This window comes from Nicotiana tabacum, chromosome 10 (assembly GCF_000715075.1).
Source record: "Nicotiana tabacum cultivar K326 chromosome 10, ASM71507v2, whole genome shotgun sequence".
Taxonomy (NCBI): Eukaryota; Viridiplantae; Streptophyta; class Magnoliopsida; order Solanales; family Solanaceae; genus Nicotiana; species Nicotiana tabacum.
In genome coordinates, this window is record NC_134089.1 from 168,460,266 (window position 1) to 168,466,265 (window position 6,000).

Here is a 6,000-nt window from a genome sequence, read left to right on the forward strand (position 1 = left end):
TAGTGGCAAGGAACTACTGGGAAATGTCCCAGTAGAGATAAATATTGGTTCCAAAATTAGCAACAAGGCCATGAAGAGTAATGAACCCGTTTACCCTAAAATCGGATAACAATTGAATTTGTACGTGGTTTTAAGGATATGTGATACAACTTGGTACAAATTAAGAAGAATAAAATAGTATTGAGATAGACAATTACAGAATAAATGCAAACCACACAAATTACAGAGCCTTGTCCCTTGAATTCGGTCACCCCTGAACCAAATATGTATCAACTCTTAAGAACAGAATAACAAGACAATGATAACTAGAGAATGATAAAATATTGCTTTGTATTACGTGAATCAGATGTGTTTACAAATGATCAGACTCCCCTTTATATAGTAGGGGAGTGCTTATCTAAGTACAATTATATATGAGGTAAGAAATCCCATGATTGGCTAATTAATCGTCCTCTTTTTGATACATGCCAGGATTCACGCCGTGATCCTTGCCCGATTGCGGATATTTTGTCTTTCCGTTATTTGATTCGGTAAGCTTCTCTCGATCTCTATCTTGTTCAGTCTCGATCTTAATCGGTCTCGGTCTTAATCGGTCTCAGGGCCATGAGCTCAGCAACCTAACTTTGCATCATAGTTCGATATAATACGAGGCTGAACCTTGGCATATCGTGCTCCAATATCGATCAGTCACACAAAAAAGGCAAGCCCGAATTTGACCGTATACAGATAGTCCCCTCGTTTCTCAAAGAGAAGACGACGAGAAACGACATGAATTTTTCCAATCCCGTCTTTATGTGCCGTGACGTAAGCGGCGAGCTCGATTATGACGCCATTGACAAGTGGGTACTGAAATGTCCCGTCGATTCGGTTATCGAGGCATTAAATGCCTATCAGTTGCTGGTCGGCCACTATCAGATCTAAACTGCCACCAGCAAGCTATAAGTACCGCCACCTTCTTCCACTTAAAATTTTATGCTCAGAATTTCCCTTATTGTTGCTTCTCTTCAAAAAATCTCTTTGCTCTGCAACTCTTGCTCCCATGTTTGGAGGCTCATCACCCTGATTCCCTTCTCTTCTATGTTGCAATGGTAAAAACTTCTAAAACCGTACCGTAAAAGGAGACCGCTTCTTCTTCACGGCTAGACGGCGACGAAGCTACGGCGGAACCTCCCTTTGAGGATTTCATTCCGGGAGGCTGCCCTACTGTCGCCAATTTTAGGATTGAAAACACCTCCTCAATGCCTAGTCGTTGTGAACCGGTCTCGAGGTACATATGCACGATAACTGATAATCTCCTTGACAAAGTTAAAGAGGATTGCACTAGGTTGATAAACATATTGTGCTACTTTCGCCTGAGGAGTCAATCATTACCCATATGGAGGGTTTCCTAAGTGTTTATGTCACGCCCCAAACTTGGGGAGGCGTGGCTGGCACCTGGTGTCGTGCTAGCCCGAGCAAATCACTCTTTAAGTTATTTTTTTTCTAACTATCATGGGCCAACATGGCCATACCTTGTAATGTATAACTATAAGTGGGCAAGCGTTGTATCAACGAACCATCGTTCTTAAAACATGAATACATATGGGCCGTCAACGCCTGTGCCATACTATATAAAATAAACCTCTGTCTACAAAGCCTCTAAGATTATTCGACATCAAACGGGAAAGGACCCCCTGCCTAAACATAAGTCTGTAGCAAAACTCTAACATGATGATTTATAGACTCGGCTGCACTCCGAATGAGGTGGAGTCTTACCGATACTTCACTGAATGCTAACCTCATCTACTATGAGGGCTCGTCAAACTGATTATCTATACTTGCAGGCATGAATGCAGTGTTCCCAACAAAAGGACGTCAGTACGAATAATGTACTGCGTATGTAAGGCAGAACTGAAGCATAGTAATAAGTAAACATTAATGAAAGAGATATAAGAATCAACCTGAACCTCTGAAGTGCTACCGTATATGCATACTTATTATACTTATATATATAATGATTCTCTTTGAGACTATTATCCATATCGTATGATGCATGACTGCCCAACTGAGAATATTATCTGTATCGTATGATGCATAATTGCCCAACTGATCAGTGATAACTGCTCGACCGACCGTAGCTCGGTGGTAAATGCATAACTGCTCAACCGATGGTAGAGAATGATACATAGCTTCCCAATCGGCGGTAACTTCCCGGCCGGTCGTTGCCCGATGGTAAATGCATGATTGTCCGACCGGTCATAGCACAGTGGTAAATGAATATGTATGACTGCTCAACCGGCCGTAGCACGATGGTAAATGCATTGTTGCCCGATCGGCCGTAGCACGATGGAAAAGAATATGCATGACTGCCCAACCGGCCGTAGCACGGTGGTAAATGCATGAAGATACAATTATAACTATATTATAAATATTAACATCTTTATCAAATACTTCAATAGAAACTTAGGATCATACTTTGACATGCTTGAATATCATTTTACAGAAATGAATAACATAGACATCCTTAACTGCTAAGAGTAGAATCACTTATGGAATAGCATTACATTTACGTATCGTTACTTGGATCATGCCAAAAGAATGAAGGATTAGCCTTAACATATCTTACTTGAGGAATTTATCAAACACTTTTACTTGAGCTTGCCAAGAATAACTTTTGCTCCTTCTAAATCTTTGAACAAGAACTAAGCACTTCTTATGATCATGGCATATTTTATGTTGCTGGACATATGGAGTATCATTAATGTATGTTTTTGCTTATGTTTCTAAAGTAAGAGACTCCCTAATAGTAGAAGAATAGATTTCAACCTTCTTTCTATATCTCAATTGCAAAAGAAGTATAAAATATAAAGGCTTAAAGGCTTGCATTGTACCGTGTAAACAAGGCATACCAAGTGCTATGACTCATGTGCACTTTGGTGCAACCTTTGGCCAATTTTATGCCATGTGGTAGGGCATAAATTCCCCTAAAATGCCACCTAATCTCATAAACCAAAGAGTCACCATTTGCCAAGCCTTTTGCTGCCACGTTGGGAAGCTTATCAAGCCTATCCAAACATTTTAATTACTTATCCGCCCCAATAATTTTATGACTAAGCCACCAAAACTCCCAAATCTTGTCACCTAGCTCCAAGACTTGCCTAGTCAATATTGAATTCCCTGCTTGCTGCCACATCAATCCTTATAAAGTTGATTGGGCATGAGTCCCCCTTATCCTCATGATTCCACTTGTAACTAATTCCATATTCCATGACTTTATACCAACATTTAACTAATTATTCACACAACAATTTCTAGGTCTCGATTCACTTAAATACTAATATATTTCATATACCTTAATATCATGATCATGTGGTATAACTCTAGTCCATAAATACAGGGTATTAAAGCTTGGACTGTATTTCATCTCAAATATCAAACTTCAGCGATACTCAATTTCTTCGTTTCATTTATCCTCTGACCTTCATAACATTTACTTATCACTTGCTTGAAATAATAACAAATACTTATAATCTCAAAAATAGTCTTGTTCTTGAACTTATGTCAATTATCTATGACAAATCCAATGTAGAAAAGTACGGTATGTAACAAGACTTACCCTTTCACGTTGGGTCCCTTAGACCCTATCATCGTCGCGTTCTGCAAGAGGTATGACGTGACCTTCGGTCAAATCCATCCTTCCTTCTGGAGAATAGCGATTCTCCTCAGATTCTTCATGAAAAAAATTGAGGGATGTCCTTTCACCCTCGACCACCTTATGCGCCTTTACAGTCCCCGACTCTATCGAGGGGGGCTGATTAAGCTTGCTCGCCGGATCGTCAAGGCCCCATTCTCGAGCATAGATGAGTCTCGCAACCGAGGTTGGATGGGCCGATTTGTCCAAATAAGGACTTCGGACCTGATCCCTGCTGAAGACATGCCGTTTCCGGAGAACTGGAACATGAATCGTGAGTAGTACTTTGTCTCTCTAATTTTGTTGTTTTACCTCTTATCTTATTTTCTCATCTGTATTTTTTTGTGTTGCAGCCGTGACCCAGGTGCTATAGGTAATCCCCGATCTCAAGAAATAGGTCAAGAGCCTAGTATCGTAGAGACCTTACTCCGAGCGTGCTTGTATGGAATTGTCAAAGGGTCGGTGGGAAGCCCGCAATCATAGTAAGCTTCTTTCTTAGAACAGTTATCATCCGGGCTACCTTTCGAACGAACTCATCTTTTTTCCTTTACAGGGCTCGGGAAGGATGTGGAAATGAGGCCCCATCTGAATAAGAAATCCTTTCCCAACCACCTGCTCTGAAGCAGGCCAAAGAGAAGAAGAGAAAAGGGGCTCCGAGTTCCCCGAACTCGGATAAGCAAAAGCCAAAGAAAAGGAAAGCCCGTAAACCCAAGGGGAGCACCATCGCTCTATCTTTAGACAAAGTTTGTCGGCTAAGGGACGAGTCTGAAGATGAAGAAAAAGAGGAATCAAATCTGGTAGCCCGTGCGCGGGCTGGCATCTTGATACAAAAGCCCTCCGTACCAGAAGAGGTTAACGAGGGAGCTTCGGTCGAGGTTCCCGAACCAGAAAGAGTTGAGGCCACTCCGTCCTAGGCTGAGATGGTCAAGAGAGAGATCGGGGTTGAGGCTTCTCGAATGGAGGAAGATTTTCCGAGGGACGAGCTTGGTGCTATTGATATTTCCCGGTGCCCTCAGTTTTCGGACGCCACGATCCGTGAGGCTAATATGTTGGAAGGTCGCCTCGCGAGGGTCCTCAGGGAATGGTCGACATCTATGGCTTTTTGGATGGGGTTGAGTTTGATGCTTTGGGAGATGTCACCGGGCCTGGTGACATACTGGTGCTGAAGAAAACATCATCCCCGCGTGCTATTGGCGTTCATCGAGCCCAAAATTGGGGGACCGATTCCCGGCCCCAAGTGTTGACCTAGACTTTAGGCAAAATATAGTGTTTTCTATATCGGAGGATGCCCAGGTCTTCTCCCTCCTTCCCCCGTAGGGAGTGCCATCTATCTGAGGTGCTTGGTGACCGAGGAAGACCAAGCTGTGATGAATGCGGTGGGAGTCGCTTGCCTGTTCAACGAGGCCTAACATGCTCTAAATCGGGTAATTTCAAGGATCATTCCATTATCTCTTTTAAACTTGGAATTGTAGATAATTCTAACATCTTCTTCCTTGCTTGTAGGTTTCGGTGTTGCATCATGAGGCCTTCCTTCGAATCCTCGAGGAGTGCGATGCTGAGGTTCAGGACCTCACTGAGAAAAATTATACCTACAAGCTTCTCAGCGAGAAGCTTCAAGCAGATTTAGTGATGGCTCGGGATGAGCATGTTGAGATGGCCGAACAGGTATTCCGAGTGCTTCACGATAGTGAAGACAAATTAGAGATAACGACTAATGATCCGATTCTGGAGGTTCGGAAGAGGCTTGAACAGATCAGGGATCTTCAGAAACAAATAAATGCAATTCGAGCCGAGGCTAAAAAGTTCAAGAAGAATATATATATCTTAGCCTAAAAAAAGGAGGCCGTCCAAGCAGAGTTGGAGTCGGTCGAGTCCCAGCTCCAGTTTGCAAGAGAGAGAACCTCGGTGCAAGCAAAGAAAATCAAAGAGCTTCAGTCAGTTAACTTGGCTAATGAGCTCGAGGCAGCCAAATATAAGGTGGCCGCAACCAACACTAAATCCAATGCTACTGCGACCCAGTATAAGGTCGATGTTAGGCCCATCCAGGCGCTGACCATAAGCATGGTGGATCATGCAAAGTGGCAAGCTCGAAGGGAATCCCTCGAGGAAGTTCATGCTCCGGGCTTCGATATATAGGTGGCACTCGAGAACACCAAAGCAGAGAAAGCTAGGGCTTGAAAGCTAGCCTTTCCTGAGGAAGACTCAGATAGTTTAAGTGAGTCTGAAGGCGGGGAAGGTCTCGAGAATGAAGATGCTGCCTCTGATGAAGACCAGGTCAGTTAGGCCTTTAGTTTTTTTTTTGTTTTTCTTTTGCATCCTTTTGAGACCAC